Source organism: Oryctolagus cuniculus, chromosome 12 (genome assembly GCF_051225735.1).
Source record: "Oryctolagus cuniculus isolate XC-2025 breed Fujian yellow rabbit chromosome 12, ASM5122573v1, whole genome shotgun sequence".
In the NCBI taxonomy this organism is placed as follows: domain Eukaryota; kingdom Metazoa; phylum Chordata; class Mammalia; order Lagomorpha; family Leporidae; genus Oryctolagus; species Oryctolagus cuniculus.
Window position 1 is genome coordinate 87,679,324 of NC_142878.1, and position 15,057 is coordinate 87,694,380.

The window sequence follows — 15,057 nt, forward strand, 5'->3', positions numbered from 1 at the left end:
TTATGAAGTTTATGGGATATGTTAAAGGTATACAGGAAAGAGGGAAATTTTTTTCTACTTCTAGTCAGTGTTTTCTGAAACCTACCTATCCTTTTTCCCCCTGAGCATTGTTCTTCCAGTTGCTTTGGTTCAAAACTTTAGATTGGGATTTGGTTCTTTATGCTTCCACACCATCTCATCTACTCATTGACTAAATTGAATATCTGACTGTTTAGTTCCACTGTTTCATCTGACTTAGTTCAGATTTTCATCTTCTATAACTGCAGTAACCCTGTGGTTAACTACTCTTTCTTTTAAAATTTATTTTATTTTATTTATTAGAATCTGAGATAGGGGCTGGCATTGTGGTGTAGCCAGTTAAGCTGCTGCCTGCAATGCCAGCATCCCATGTAGGCACTGGTTTGTGCCACAGCTGCTCAACCTTTGATCCAGCTCCCTGCTAATGTGGCTGGGAAAGCAGTGGAAGATGGCCCAAATGCCTGGGCCCCTGCCTCCCCCGTGAGAGACCTGGAAAAAACTCCTTGCTTTTGGCTTCCACCTGGGCCAGCCCTGGTTGTTGCCGTCACTTGGGTAGTAAACCAGTAGATGAAAGATCTCTTTCTCTTTGTAACTCTGCCTTTTAAATCATTAAATAAATCTTTTTTTAAAAAGAAAGAAAGAGACAGAGTTCCTATCCCCTTTTTGCTCCCTAAATATCTGCAACAGCTGGGACAAGGCCAGGCCAAAGCTAAAAGCCAGGAACTCATCCCAGGTTTCCCATGTGGGTGGCAGGGATCTAACTACTTGCTGCCTCCAGTGTGCGTCCTAGCAAGAAGCTGGAGTTGGGAGTGGAGCTGGAACTCAAGCCCAGGAACTCTGGTATGGGATACAGATGTCCCAGGTAGCCTCTTTAACAGCTGCCCTGGTTAATGCATCTTTCTGCACTCCTTCTACATATTCCTGCTGTGTTGTCTAATTTTTAAAAAATATATACATTTATTAGCATTTACTGAATACTTATTCATATGTATAGGTCAGCTGTGGTCCCCATCCTGTTAGGACTTGTAGTCTAGTGAAGGAGACAGGCAGTCCTATGATTATGGATGAAGTAATGTGAAAGAAAATAATTTCATTCAGGGAGAATATACAACAAAGACACTCAACAGACTTAAACCGTGATCCTGATCATTTTACTTCTTGCAGCAAGAAAGTTTATTTTATTTATTTGAAAGACAGAGTTACGGAGAGAGGTAGAGACAGAGAGAGAGGTTTTCCATCCGCTGGTTCACTCCCCAGATGGCTGCAACGGCCAGAGATGAGCTGATCCGAAGCCAGGAGCTTCTTCCGGGTCTCTCACACGGATACGGGGGCCCAAGGACTTGGGCCATCTTCTACTGCTTTCCCAGGCCACAGCAGAGCGCTGGATTGGAAGAGGAGCAGCCACCGGTGCCCATATGGGATGCCAGCCCTTCAGGTCAGGGCGTTAACCTGCTGCGCCGCTGCGCCGGCCCCCTTGCAGCAAAACTTTTAATGGCTTCTGTTACCTATGTAGGACAACATTTAAAATCCTGTATGATATAAAACAAACCTGGCCTCCCTTAACTTTATTTCATATAGTTTTCACTTTTTAAAAATAGCCATTCCTCCAACTTACCTTGCATTTTCAGTCACTATATCTTTTTTTCTTCTCTGTTGTAATATCTATCCTTGCCAACAAGACATTCAGCTCCCAAATCCAACCCCTTCTTCAGTTTAGCAAAGAATTTTGTCTCCTTCCTGAAGCCTGCTTACCTCACTTCTTGCTAGAATGATTTTATCTTCCTCTGTGTCTCTTAAATCTTTCATTATTTATTTTTGTTTTATTTGGAAGACAGAGAGAGACAGAATTTCCATCTTCTGATTCACTCCTCAAATGTCTGTAACAGCCAGGGCTGGGCCAAGCTGAAGCCAAGAGTCTGGAACTCAGTCTGGTTTCCCATGTGAGTGGCATGGACCCAAGTACTCCACCATCACCTGCTGCCTCACAGGAGGCGCATTAGCAGGAAGCTGGATCAAAACAGGTGTAGCTGGGATTCGAACCAGTCACTCTGATATGGGATGTGGGTGATTTAACTGCTGTGCCACATACCAGCCCATTCTTTATATCTCTTAACTTTTTAAGGAGGATTTATTATAGCACTTTTCACATGTTCTCTTTAGTTATTTGTGAAGATATTTTCTTCATCCCCCCATCCTTAGCTCTGTAAGAGAGATTTGTATCTCTGTTCTCCATATCTCCTAGCTCAGTGACTTTAATTATTGCTTGTTGAATTGAATTAGAATTTGAGTCTTGAAAAAAGAAACATCTTGTGATTTTTTCAGACCTCTGTTTATGCTAAGGTAACCTCCATTCAACATTTATCCCAGATTGAATAAACTAGGAACAAGGCAGACTATGGAAGCCTTAAGAAATCCTTTGATTTCAAGACAAGCACTTGTTGCCTTTATTCTTGTAGCAGTACAAGCTGATAGAGAACTTGAAGGAGACTGCAGGTGGTATGCGGCAGGTGTGGGCAGACTGGTTCTCTTAGAGGATAATCATTGTTGTTGGGGCTTCTGGATGTTGTTGACCTTTCTTTATAGTTTTTCTTATTTACTGGCATCATTCCATGAATTTTTATTGGATGCCTACTATATGCAAGGCCCTGTTCTAGTACTTGATATCTGTCAATAAACAATAGACCCCCCCCCAAAAAAAAAATCCCAACCTCAAGGATTTTATCTTTTAGTAGGAGATAGAAATAAACAAATAATTATATGCAATATTAACACGGTGAAATGATGTGGAAAAAAATAGAGCAGGTAAGGGGGGTTGGGAGTATGGAGGAAGATAACATGGGGTTGGTAGGTGGGAGGACCTCAATTTGTTATTTAAAATAAGATGGTCAAAGCGAGTGTCTCTGAGAAGCTTGATGGCAGTGTTGCTGGTCTGTGAGGCACTTTCCTGAGGCTGGTGGTGGTTATTCTGACCAGCAGAGAGGAAGAGCTGGTATCTGCAGTTGTTCCAGAGTCCAGATGACACTGAAGGGAAATAACTGCTGGTTGTGTTCTTTTCTCCTGGCTGCTCCTCTGGCTGGCATTCCTGGAAGTTAATCAGGGTGAAAATTGCAGTCAGTCATGTCTGGAAGACACGGTGGGGGGGGGGGGTGGAACTGCTGGAGGCCTCGTAAGCAGTTCCCTATCAGGTGGGATTTGCCTGCTACTGAGCCTTGGGTACCTGGAGTAATAGGTGAGTTAGGCTTCTGTTACCTCCTTCCTCAAAGGAAGAAGCCCAGTATTAGGACGTTTCCAGCCGGCCGCAGTAACTGCTTGGGGTAGCCCTTTTAAAAATAAGCTTTCTGGGGTGGGCATTTAGCTTAGTAGTTAAGATTCCTACATCCCTGGGTTCTGTTCCCAGCTCCTGACTGCAGCTTCCTGTTAATGCAGAATTTAAGTGGGGTGGGGGCAGTGATAATGGTGATAGCTTAATTTACCAGATTCCTGCCACTCACATGGGAAACCTGGATTGAGTTCCTGGCTCCCAACCTTGACCATTGAAGACATTTGAGAAGTGAAACAGCAGATGGAAGCTCATTCTCTGTGCCTCTCAAATAAAAATAAAATAATCTTCCAAAGAGTATGCACAATGCTTCCAGCTTAAAAGTGAGTTTTCCGTTTTGTGGTCCTTTGACATCCTCTTAACACGTTAGCTGTATTTTAGAAGTCTCAGTACCTGGGCCGGCGCCGCGGCTCACTAGACTAATCCTCCACCTAGCGGCGCCGGCACACCGGGTTCTAGTCCCGGTTGGGGCGCCTGATTCTGTCCCGGTTGCCCCTCTTCCAGGCCAGCTCTCTGCTGTGGCCAGGGAGTGCAGTGGAGGATGGCCCAGGTGCTTGGGCCCTGCACCCCATGGGAGACCAGGAAGAGCACCTGGCTCCTGGCTCCTGCCATCGGATCGGCGCGGTGCGCCGGCCGCGGCGGCCATTGGAGGGTGAACCAATGGCAAAAGGAAGACCTTTCTCTCTCTCTCTCACTGTCCACTCTGCCTGTCAAAAAAAAAAAAAAAAAAAAAAAAAAAAAAAGCCTGAGAATGAAGCTGTCTTAGGATGTTCAGATGCTCTCTTGTTTGACTTGTGCATGATCAATGTTCTTAAAGTTTCCTTGCTTGCCCTCTCTTAACCCTTTTGCTTCTTCATTATTTCTCTTGTTACACTTTATTTTTTCCTTACCTGAAGCTGATAAGAAGCAGAAGTCCCTTAGCCCATACTTTATTGTGTTAAGTTGGAAGCTAAAATTCCTACCTGATATGTAAAAAGATAGATTATCTTATTTCCATCCTTGAGTTATGAAGGGTAAAACTTGTGGACGGGCCAGCGCCGCGGCTCAATAGTCTAATCCTCCGCCTGTGGCGCCGGCACACTGGGTTCTAGTCCTGGTCCTGGCGCCGGATTCTGTCCCGGTTGCCCCTCTTCCAGTCCAGCTCTCTGCTGTGGCCCAGGAGTGCAGTGGAGGATGGCCCAAGTACTTGGGCCCTGCATCCTATGGGAGACCAGGAGAAGCATCTGGCTTCTGGCTTTGGATCAGCGCAGTGCGCCGGCCGTGGTGGCCATTGGAGGGTAAACCAACAGCAAAGGAAGTCCTTTCTCTCTGTCTCTCTCTCTCTCTCTCACTGTCCACTCTGCCTGTCAAAAACAACAACAACAACAACAACAAAAACCCAAAACTTGTGGCCATCGTGTAACATTGTATGCTGTTGAAGTGGCTGAGGTGCAGGATATATTGGGACTGGTCCACTCCATTTTTAGTCATTTATACTACCAGATTGCACAGTGGCAGTATTCAAGAAGACCTAATTGCTGTTTTATACAAGTGTGGTCATTTTGATATGTTATTTGAGGATACAAGTTCTTTTTTCTAAGTTTTTTTTTTTTAAAGATTTATTTATTCGAAAAACTGAGTTACAGAGAGAGAAGTAGAGACAGAGTGAGGGGGTATTCCATCCACTGGTTCACTCCCCAAATGGCTGCAGTGGCTGGAGCTGAGCTGATTGGAAGCCAGGAGCCAGGAGCTTCTTCTGGGTCTCCCACATGGGTGTGGGAGCCCAAGGACTTGGGCCATCATCCTCTGCTGCTTTCCCAGGCACATTAGCAAGGAGCTGGATCAGAAGTGGAGCAGCCAGGACTTGAACTAGTACGCACAAGGAGTTCTGGCACTGTAGTCCAGGGCTTTAACTTGCTGCCTCACAGCGCCAGCCCCAAGATTTATTTTGTTTATTTGAAAGAGTTACAGAGAGAGACACACACACACACACACACACACACAGGTCTCTCATCCACTGGTTCATTCCCCAAATGGCCAGAGCTGAGCTGATCTGAAGCCAGGATCTAGGAGCTTCTTCCTGATCTCCCATGTACGTGCAAGGGCTCAAGGACTTGAGCCATCCTCCCCTGCTTTCGCAGATGCATGAGCAGGGAGTTGGATTGGATGTGGAGCAGCCAGGACTTAAGCTGGTACCCATATGGGATGCTGGTACTACAGGTAGTGGTTCAACCTGCTGTGCCACGATGCTGGCCCCAAATGCTTACTGTTTCTTCAAAAAATTATTTTTCTTGGGGAGCGGGCATTTGACACAGCAGCTAGATGATGTTGTGACTCCTGAATTCTGTATCAGAGTACCTAGGTTTGAGTCTAGGCTCCACTTTGTTTACATGCCACCCTGGGAGATAGCAGGTAATAGCTCAAGTTCTTGGGTCCCTGCCACCCATGTGAGAGATCTGGATTGAGTTTTTGGCTCCTGGCTTCAGCCTGGCCTAACTCCAGCTATTGCAGACATTTAGAGACTAAGCAAGAGATGAAATAACTCAGTCTCTCTGTCTCTTCCTTTGAAATGAATAAATTGAATTAAAAACTTTTAAAAATTTTGCTAATTAGAACATGAATATATCCTTTTTGAAGCACAGGGATCATAGGAAAATATAAAGTCTCCAAAATTATCTCAGAAATGCTAACATTTACTTAGTATTTCCAATACGTTTTTTGATCTGGCTATCTAGGCTTTTTTTTTTTTCTTCAAGATTTATTTATTTGAGAGGCACAGTTACAGAGAGAAAAAGGGAGAGACAGAAGCTCCGGCATCCCATATGGGCGCCAGTTCTAGAGTCCCGGCTGCTCCGCTTCTGATCCAGCTCTCTGCTGTGGCCTGGGAAAGCAGTAGAAGATGGCCCAAGTCCTTGGGCCCCTGCACCCACGTGGGAGACCCAGAAGAAGCTGTTGGCTCCTGGCTTCAGATTGGCACAGCTCTGGCCATTACGGCCATCTGGGGAGTGAACCAGTGGAATGAAGACCTCTTTCTCTGTCTCTCCCTCCCTCTGTAACTCTGTCTTTCAAATAAATAAAATAAATCTTTAAATTAAAAAAAAAAATCAGGAATGAACTGTGTAACACTGAGTGGAAATCTATCACCTTAAATTGTATGTGGCATGGTCACCATACTATGTGATTCTATCCATTAAAAGGATTTGAAATGGAGGAACTAACAGTTGTACCATACTGGAAAATTGGTAAAACATATATGAAAGATTGGCATGACTGGAGACCATTCATATAAATTACTGGGGTGAAAGCACTGGGTTAGTTTATATACAAAGTCATGTGTGACAAACTATTAATAATTGTATGTGGACAGAATTGTTACCAGTAGACATAGTTTAGGTTGAAAAGACATTTGGTAATGTGAGGCCAGAGACTTATTTTAAAACTTTAGTCTTAGAGTGATAAAAAAAATTATTTTATTATGAATTAGCAAAATGACTTTCTGACAGTAAACACTTACATAGGTTTATAGTTACCTTTCAGTTCTGAAAAATAAACTGAGGTGGGTGTTGTGGCAGAGCAGGGTAAGTCACCACTTGGGACACCCACATTTCACATATTGGAGTGCTGATTCAAGTCATGACTCCACTGCTTCTGATCCAGCTTCCTGCTAATGCATCTTGGGAGGCAGGAGATGATGGCTGAAGAGCTTGTGCCCCTGCCTCCTATGTGGGAGACCCTGATGGAGTTCCTGGCTGCTGGATTTGGCCTGGCTCAGCTCTGGCTCTTGTGGGCATTTGGGCAGTGCATTGGAGGATGGAAGATAGCTCTATCTCTCTCCCTGTATATCTGTAACTGTCATTCTGCCTTTCAAGCTGATGAAAGTAAATTTTTTTTCTAAATTTTTTTTTTTATTTTAAAAACTAAGCTCTGAAAACAAGTTTTATTGGTTAGGTAAGCACAAATTTTGACTCCAACTAAAACAAAGCTATTTATAATCCTTTATTGTTTTAATTCAAGTAAATGTTGTAGAAATACTGACTTTGTTCTGAATTATACAGAGAGCACTACACTATATATGGTATACTAATTACTGCAGCTGTTTCCAGATGAAGTGACAGGCTCAAAGTGACTTGCCCAAAGTCGTTATAAATCTAGGGAGATGGAGTTCCTGGCTTCTGACTTCACCCTGGCCCAGTCCTGGCTGTTGTGACCAATTAGGGAGTGAACCAGCAGATTAAAAAGTGTCTCTCTGCAATTCTACCTTTCAAATAAATATTTTTAAAAAAGAGGAGGCAAACAGTCAAACTAACAATTGTAGCTCCCAAAGAATACTAGGAATCTTGCTAAGCTGTTGCTAGAAAAATTAGCTCAGTGTGCTGCCAGAGAAATGCTGGGCATCATTAGAAAGTGAATCAAGAGCTACATAAACAAAGATAAAAATAAACTTTCCTATGTAAAACCAAGGTTTATATTTATGACACTGTATATTCTGTTGATTCCCAAGAAATGCGTATTGGAGCTTGTAATGAAAGGATGTGAAGGCTTTAATGAAGACATGTCAAGAAAAAAATTCAACTTTTAAAGACAAAGGGAATATTCTCAAACTCTGTCAAGTGATAAAAAGAAAAATACAGATTTGATCCAGTTTTTAATATCCTGTGTTAGGTAAAGAGCACTCTTTCAAATTAGAAGTGAATTTAGCTTAATTATTCAGCTAACTTTGTGAATAGTAAGTCAATAAAATGTGTTAACCCTAGAAGTCATAGATATTAAATACAAATAAGGTAAAGCAGGTATTTGTGATTTTTAAATTAAACTTTGAGATTATTGTAGGGTCTTGTATTTGTAATAATAATCCAAAGGGATCTCTTGTATGCTTTTCATAGTTTTGCCCAGTGGTAATGTGTTGTTAAACTATAGTACAATATAGTACTGATATAGATACAATTAATTTCATTTGAGTTTCCCTGGTTTTATTTTATTTTTTAATTAAATTTGAAAGAATGACAGGAAAAAAAAAAAGATCTTTTGACTATTGGTTCACTCTCCAAATGCCCACAATAGTCTGATCCAAAGGCAGGAGCCAGGTGCTTCTTTCCTGGTCTCCCATGGGGTGCAGGACCCAAGCACTTGGGCCATCCTCCACTGCACTCCCTGGCCACAGCAGAGAGCTGGCCTGGAAGAGGGGCAACCAGGACAGAATCCGGCGCCCTGACTGGGACTAGAATCTGGTGTGCCGGCGCCTCAAGGGGGAGGATTAGCCTATTGAGCCATGGCACCGGCCCCAAGCAGTATGTTAAAGTGTTAAATGTCTGCCTCAGGTTTTCCCAGGTTTTTTTTTGTTTGTTTGTTTTGTTTTTTTTTTTTTTGTTTTGTTTTGTTTTGTTTTGTTTTGTTTTTTAAACAGGCAGAGTGGACAGAGAGAGAAAGGTCTTCCTTTACCATTGGTTCATCCCCTCAATGGCCGCTGCGACCTGTGCACCGCGCTGATCTGGAGCCAGGAGCCAGGTGCTTCTTCTGGTCTCCCATGCTGGTGCAGGGCCCAAGCACGTGGGCCATCCTCCACTGCCTTCCCAGGCCACAGCAGAGAGCTGGCCTGGAAGAGGGGCAACCGGGACAGAATCCGGCACCCTGACCAGGATTTGAACCTGGTGTGCTGGTGCTGCAGGTGGAGGATTAGCCTATTGAGCCGTGTGCCGGCCAGGTTTTCCCAGTTTTATTTGTAGTCATTTATGTGTGTGTATGAGTGTGTATATTTAGTTTTATGCCTTTTTTTTTTTTTTTTTTTTTTAAGAAGTAAGCTTGTTAGCCAGATATAATGAAGAGAAATACACCTGACAGACCAACTTGGCTTCTCAGTAGAGAACTGAGCCCAGTCTGCATTCAGACTGGAGTTTTTATGTATTTGGGTATGGGCCCTCTGTTTCTCCTCCCTGGACAGTTTTATGCAATTTTGTTACATGAACGTTCATAGAGTATCCACCACTGTAGTCAAGATACAGAACCGTCATCCCAAAAGTCCCTTGTGTGCCTTTTTATGACCATATCTACCCACTCCTGTTGCCCACTCCTTATTGTATTGAAACATTTTATAGTAGCTTATTAATGGAATCTAGGAATATTTTGGGGAGTGTGTCCTTTTTACGAAATTATTTAAAACTTTGTTTTATTTATCAAAGTAATGACTACGTTTTAAATTTTTTTCTTTTTTTAATCTTAAAAGTTAAATGGTGCTACAACTTTTATTATTATTTTAAAGATTTATTATTTATTTTAAAGAGTTACAGAGAGATCTTCCATCAGGTGGTTCATTCCCCAAATGGCCACATGGCCAAGACTGGACTTCTCAGCTGCATTACCAAGGAGCTGGGTTGGAGGTGGAGTAGCCAAGACTTGAATTGGCACTGCTGTATGGGATGCAGGTGTCCCAAGTAGCATCTTAATCTGCACCACAATGCCTGCTTCAGCTTTTTTTTTTTTTTTTTTTTTTTGAGAGGGCTCTCAAATGACAATAACATTCCCTTCCCCTTCACCCTCCAGGACTGAAGCTGGGAGCTGCAAACTCAGTCTAGGTCTGCCACTTGGGTAGTGGGAACCCAGTCACTTGAGCCATCACCTCTCCTTCCTGGGATTTGCATTAGCAGGAAGCAGAGTCAAGAGCTAGAACCAAGGCCGGTGCCGCGGCTCACTAGCCTAATCCTCCGCCTGCAGCGCCGGCACACGGGGTTCTAGTCCCGGTCGGGGCATTGGATTCTGTCCCGGTTGCCCCTCTTCCAGGCCAGCTCTCTGCTGTGGCCCGGGAAGGCAGTGGAGGATGGCCCAAGTGCTTGGTCCCTGCACCCGCATGGGAGACCAGGAGAAGCACCTGGCTCCTGGCTTCAGATCAGCGCGGTGCGCCGACCACAGTGGGCAGGCTGCAGCGGCCAATGTGGGGTGAACCGACAGAAAAGGAAGACCTTTCTCTCTGTCTCTCTCTCTCACTGTCCACTCTGCCTGTCAAAAAAAAAAAAAAAAGTATAGTATGCATAATATAATAAAGTGTAATTAAGTGCACAAAACGTGTGTATCACTCAGTATACAAATTATGCAGCCATATGAGCACCATCCACTTCCAGATATAGAACATTTCCAGTACCCTACAGAGTTTCCACAGGCTTCTTCCTAGGCAGTATCATCTTCCGAGGCATACTTTTCATCACCACTTTTGTCACCTTTGATTCATAAGTGTGTGCAGTATGACAAATAGATGGTTTTAAAGTCCAACAGAATTTTTGTGTTTATTATGCCTTTAAGTATATATGCAGGTAGTCCCTGTCTTAAGATGGACATTTTTCCACTTTATGTTGGGGTGAAAGTGATATGCATTCGGTAGAAACCACATTTGAATTTAGTTTTATGCAGTATGGCATTCTCTTGCCATGCTGAGGCAGTGGCCTTGAATTACAGCTCCCAGGCAGCCATGTGATCATGAAGGTAAACAACAGATACCCTGCTGTGTACTGTGTTGCTAAGCTATGATGTTCAGTAGGTTAGCTGTATTAAATGCATTTCAGCTTAAAATATTTTCAACTTATGAAGGGTTTATCAGAACATATTCCCACATAAATAGAGGAGCACTTGTACACAGGGGCTTCCAAGATTTGGTTATTTTTAAAATACCTGGTCTGTGGACTAGCCCTTCTTTTGGGAGGCCAATGGATATGGTGAAACTGTCGGAAGGCAAAGAGAATACTCAGAAACAGACATTTTAAGAAATGTGGGTGCCGGCTCCACAGCTCACTAGGCTAATCCTCCATCTGTGGCGCCGGCACCCAGGGTTCTAGTCCAAGTTGGGGCGCTGGATTCTGTCCCGGTTGCCCCTCTTCCAGTCCAGCTCTCTGCTGTGGCCCGGGAGTGCAGTGGAGGATGGCCCAAGTGCTTGGGCCCTGCACCCGCATGGGAGACCAGGAGGCAGTACCTGGCTCTCGGCTTCGGATAGGCACAGTGCGCTGGCCACAATGCGCAGGCTGTGGCGTCCACTTGGGGGGTGAACCAATGGAAAAAGGAAGATCTTTCTCTCTGTCTCTCTCTCACTGTCTAACTCTGCCTGTCAGAAAAATAAAACAGTTCCCACATTTCTCTTTTTTTGTTGTTGTTTTTTGTCTTCGCTGTAGACTTAATAAATGTGCATTCTATATCTTAGAGACTCTTGTCTAGTAGATTTGAAGACTGACAGGTAACTGACAACTTTTAACTTAGTGACAAATCAAGCTGAAGTAGGAATAGGGAGGAGAAATGCCAGCAGGCCATGTTATGATTCTGCTCACTGAGAAAACCAATGTTAATGTATTCACCCATTTATTGACCAAAATATTTGTTAAACATAAACTATGAACCATACATTTTTTCTTTATTTAAAAAAAATTTCTTTATTTGAAGGGCAGAGTGACAGAAAGCAGACAGAGAGACAGAGGATCTCCCATCCAGTTGGTTGTTCCCCAGCTGTCTACAGCAGCTGGAGATGGGTCAGATAGAACCAGGAGTCCAGAATTCCATCCAGATCTGCGGGGACTCCGGTTCTGGGGCCATAATGCATTGCCTTCCCAGGCGCATCAGTACAAAGCTGGGTAAGAAGCACGCTAGCTAGGACCCAACCGGCACTTTGATTATGGGAGGTGTGTGTGTCCCACGTGGTGGCTTAACATGCCGTGCCACATTATTGGCCCCTCTTAGATCTCTGGGTTCTTAGCTATCTCCACTAATCACTTTCCCCCCAAGAATTTGTCTTCACTTTCTCACTAGCACAGAAAAGTTTGCCTTTGGGGTAAGAACTATGTTATTAAGGGCTGTAAAGTCCTCTAGATAGAAGAGGTGGAAGAATGAAAGCAATGCTTTTAATGTTTACTTTAGATAATCTTTGCCTATTGCTTTTTGGCCTACTTACACACAGGTCTGGGTGTTAGGGTTTTTCTTTGTGGATCAGTTTCACCAAATAAATCCCTATAGGCTTGGGATTGAATTATTTACATACTCAGTATGTATTTAGCCTGTTGTGAGATGTATGCTGGCATAGAACAGAACAGACGAACTCCAGTAATCTAAACCTAAAGCCCTGGTGAACAGCCATGTACTGGTGGAAGTGTCAGTCGTTTGTGTGAAATGAAATAGGTCAAGCCTCATAACCTTAGTCTGAGCATAGCAGCCTGTGAGGGCCATAAAACTATTTATGAGGTGCAGCATATAAAGACCCGGGGACTTAGAGATGCTACTTTGTCCTTAGTTGACACATGGTCAGATGAGCTCTGTTGAATTGGATCTGCCTTCTCAAATTGGCACTGTTAGTCTATTCTTTATCTAATCTCCATTGGAGATATAGGCTGAGAGCTATGGTACTTGAGGAAATGACACAGCTCCTTTGTTACAGTAATTAATGTAATAAATTAGGGCAGAGGCCCAAAGGGAAGTTGATTGTTTCTCGGTAGAGCCCTAGGTGGGAATTCAGTTGATTAGTGAGCTCCCCTGAAGTGTGGCAGGTGGAGAGGGAGATGCCTGTTCTTCCAGCTGAGTAAGCTCAGAGTTGCTGAGGATGGTTTACATGTTATACTACCCTCACCTGAGGCTGCCGAAGTATGAAGTGATTTCAGGGCACATCTGGAATTCAGGGAAGATGGTATAATATGGTTCTCTTAGCAACTTTGTTGTATCCTATTGGGTGGGTTATTAACAGTTCCCTGGGGCATTAAACCTGGTGAACCTCACACAATTTAGATTTGAAGGTCTGTCCTGTCATTGGGTCAGCCATGTAATAAGTTGGAACAGTTTGTAAAAGAGAGATAGTACAGGTGTTAAAATCATAAACCTTGAGATTGATTGTTTGACCCTGAGACTTTTCTTTTAAATTAATTAATTTATTTGAACATCAGAGTTAGAGGGAGAGAGATCTTCCATCTATTGGTTCACTTCCCAAATAGCTGCCGCAGTTAGGGCTGGGCCAGGCTGAAGCCAGGAACTGCTTCTGGGTCTCTCACAGGAGTAGCAGGGGCCCAAGCACTTGGGGCCACAACACTGGCTGTGATCTTGAGAGATTTTTGAAGCAAGACGGAACTTTCTTTTCATGTCTTAAAGTATAAGCTTTTATGAGCCACATCTGAAGAAAAGCTTGGATCACTGAGTTCATGGCGGAAGAAAAGATTGCCATTTCCGTTCAAATAATTCAAATGGATATCAGGGTAACCTGTAATTTTATTTGCAAAAAATTTTTAATACTTCTTATTTATTTTAAACTTCTTGAAAGGCAGAGAAACAGAGAGATCATTCATCGAATGGTTCACTCCCCAAATGTCTACAATAGCCAGGGCTGGGTCAAACCAAAGCCAGGAGCCAGACCATCCTGACTCCCAAAAATGGATTAGCAAGAAGCTGATCAAAAGTAGAGTAGCAGGCAGGGTGCTGGATTCTGTCCCAGTTGCCCCTCTTCCAGGCCAGCTCTCTGCTGTGGCCCAGGAAGGCAGTGGAGGATGGCCCAAGTACTTGGGCCCTGCACCCACATGGGAGACCAGGAGAAGCACCTGGCTCCTGCCATCGGATCAGTGCAGTGTGCCGGCCGCAGCGGCCATTGGAGGGTGAACCAATGGCAAAGGAAGACCTTTCTCTCTGTCTCTCTCTCTCACTGTCCACTCTGCCTGTCAAAAAAAAAAAAAAAAATAGAGTAGCAGGCCCCAAACTGGCATTCCTTTATGGGAAGCTGAAGTCCCAGGAATAGCTTAACACATTGAGCCACAGTGCTTGTTCCTGTAAACATTTTTCTTTATTTTTAATACTTTTTAAAAAATATTTATTTATTTATTTGAAAGGCAGAGTTACATAGTGGCCCAAATGGCTGCAGCGGCTGGAGCTGGGCCGATCTGAAGCCAGGAGCCAGGAGCTTCTTCTGGGTGCAGGGGCCCGAGGACTTGGGCAATCTTCTCCTGTTTTCCCAGGCCATAACAGAGAGCTGGATGAGAAGTAGAGCAGCCAGCCCTCAAACCAGCACCCATATGGGATGCCAGTACTGCAGACGGTGGCTTTACCCGTTATACCACAGCACCGGCCCTTGATTTTAGTACTTTAGTTGCCTGGTAAAAGTTCCAACTGAGAAACAGTCCTCTTGAAGTTCAGACATCAGAACCTTATCAGAATTTTGGATCGTCTTTTATTTTTGAGTTACGTTTTTCAAGTTTCTATCCTCATAATATCCTTGGAATATAATAGATTCTCTATTTTATAATGAGAAAATTAATATTTAATGAAGCAACTTGGCTAATATCAGGGGACATTTGAGTCCAGAAATCATATCTCTTTAAGTTCAGTGCTCTTTTTATTATTTCATAGTATAGCATTTTTTTTTCTCCCTGGAATTGAGTATAGCATTTGTTTCTCCTTTGGTGTGCATACAGCTTTTGGAGTAGAATACCTAGCTAAACAGATTGTCCTGCTATCCATATTTTATATATGTGCCCTGAGTTCCCAAGCATATTGTTCACATTCATACACAACTGATGCTTGCTTGGTCAGGCCAAAGCCTGTAAGAAAATTATTTCAAAACTCAGAGGGGAGGACAGATATTTTATGATAGAACAGAACAGAACTGAACAATTTGCTACTTACACCAGATCTGTTTTTTAAAAGGTTCACACACTGCCTTTGCTTGTTGTTTTCTTTTTCTTTTTTTTTTTTTTTTTAAGATTTATTTATTTATTTGAAAGGTAGAGTTACATAGAGATAAA

General features: G+C 43.3%; 1 protein-coding gene and 1 long non-coding RNA gene across 8 annotated transcripts in view; one reads left to right on the forward strand and one right to left on the reverse strand.

Moving 5' to 3' along the window:
• The window catches only part of ZNF609 (zinc finger protein 609), a 224,996-nt gene that overhangs the window by 8,507 nt on the left and 201,432 nt on the right, over window positions 1-15,057 (forward strand). The gene's annotated exons all lie outside the window — the stretch shown is intronic.
• On the reverse strand, window positions 867-8,331 carry LOC149123150 (uncharacterized). Of its 2 annotated transcripts, none has more exons than XR_016218251.1 (3): window positions 3,236-8,331; window positions 1,771-3,100; window positions 867-1,523 (listed from the first exon to the last, which is right to left on the reverse strand). It is a non-coding gene; the product is annotated as an uncharacterized LOC149123150 (long non-coding RNA). The 2 variants fall into 2 exon arrangements; XR_016218250.1 differs by having other exon boundaries at window positions 1,634-3,100.